We start from the raw sequence: 2,189 nt of genomic DNA on the forward strand, positions 1-2,189 counted from the left end.
TATTCCTCTTCCTGGAGATTCATTGCTATTTGTTTCAGTAAATCGTCAGATCAGTATTCCAGGATTCAGATTGGCTATTTCTGAAGGACTGTCACTTCTCACTTTAACTCACCTCCCATTCTTATGGTAAGGCCTCAGATTGGCTATTTTTGAAGGAGTGTCATTTCTAACTTTAAGTTACCTCCCATCATTATGCTGAGGTAACCGAAGGGCCAGGGCTAGCTAACCTCCTGCCGTTGATATACTTACTCTTTGATCAGGGGCCCTGGTTCTCACACTTGGCAGTCATCCCAGCATGAGGTTCATGTGGTACATGTATATTCTGAAAACAAAAGGGGTGGAGAATACAAATTGTCTGCCTATTTTCATAATTCCATAGGGTTCTGTTGAAAATGCATGTAAGGTACATGTGACAGCCAGAGCCAGGAGAACCTAGATGTTTTTGGATCACAAGGATTTGTGCAAACTAGTGCTGGTCAGAAATGTTTGTGTGGCAAAACATTTATAAGAAATGCATCTATTTGAAGAAAGTTTGTTTGGAAAGAAAAAATTGAAGAACAGCACTTTGATAAGGTTGAAATGGAATGTTTCAATTCTTCTGTAATGGGACATTTTGATTTTCTGTTTCAAAATTACTTTTTGTTTCAATTGCTTAATTTTCTGTAATATAACACAAAATAAAAGTTGAAAACAGAACAAAAGGTTTTGATCACCCCAAAATGAAACTGTTTTCAGAATTTTGTTTCATGGGAAATTGTGAATTTTTTTCTTTTGTTCGGTTTTGGAAGTGGAAAAAGAAATTCAATTCCCAGCACTCCCTGTGAAACGAAAAATCTGGTCCCTGCCATTGTCTAATGCAAAGCATTAGATTTGATTTTAACTGATGATGGCTCTCATCTCCTGAGCTTTGCTTCCATGTGCAAAACACCCCAAATTCTCAAAATTGGTTTTGAGTTGTATTATGAAACCATTATTCCATTCAGCACAATAATAAATCACTCCATGTTTTCTCAAATGGTTTGTGAACAGAGAGTAAACCTTTTGATAAATCTGCTCTGGATTTCAAATTTACAACAGAAGCCTGAAGCAAAACAGAGATTTCAGACTGGACTCTGAACATTTCAAACAGCTCCCATGGCACAACTCTTTTTATACTCCTCCAAAACTCTTCCCCCATTTTTGTTTTTGTTTTGGTTTGGTCGTCTAAATCATTCATAGAGATAGAAACCTATTTCGTATTATCTTGGCATTTCCTCTTTGGATTCTTGACCAGGGCTTTGGCACAACCAAAGAAGAGCTTGCTCACAGAGAATCTGCCCTAGGTTTTACGCTGAGTCAGTGCATGCTGGGGAAGGACAGTGAGAGTGGTGTGTGAATACTCATGCAGTGCGGACGTGTTTGATAAAGCCTAGTTATGTGTCTCACTGCTTTGATTTAAGGAGCTTTGTTGCTTGGGATGCAACAGTGTTCAAGTGAGTATTTTAATATCTGGGCTGTGTTCTGAATTTTGTTCATGCAGATGTAAAACAGAAGTCTGGTATGAAATGAGCATTTCTGGGGCTATGGGAACAATAATTTTCTGTTATTCGGCCCTCTGGCTGTGGAACTGGCCAGATTCACCTGGTTGACTTTAGTGACTAGAAAGCATCTTTATTATTATTTATTTGTATTGTGCTAGCACCTAACAGCCCTAGTCATGGACCACATCCCCACTGTGCTAGGTGCTGTACAAACACAACAAAAAGATAGTTCCTGCTTCAAAGAGCTTACAGTCTAGGGCTGATTCTGCCACCCCTACTCAAGTTCCGTTCCTTCACTGAAATGTCTCATGGGAGTGAGTATTGCAAGACAGAGTCCCTAGGGGAGTTTGAGGCTTGGTTCCAATAAATGCCTAAAATTGCAGATCCTCATCTTATCCACATTACAGCCACCTGAGTGAGTCTCACAAAACCAGGCTCCGTTACAGAGTATCTACTACTGCCTGTTTCCGTAATGATATAATTCTCCCAGGAGAGGAGGAAGTGAACTGAACATCTCAAATCATTCAGAAAGGAGTAATAGGAGAAATTATTCCCAAACTATGCTGGTTTAGGAGAGATTAATCCATTGGTGCATTGAGGTTAACACAGAAACACTTTCCGTACCAATCTGCAGCTGATTTTAGCTATTAATGTTTTAAAAGATTTTCT

This window comes from Malaclemys terrapin, chromosome 11 (assembly GCF_027887155.1).
Source record: "Malaclemys terrapin pileata isolate rMalTer1 chromosome 11, rMalTer1.hap1, whole genome shotgun sequence".
NCBI lineage: Eukaryota > Metazoa > Chordata > Testudines > Emydidae > Malaclemys > Malaclemys terrapin.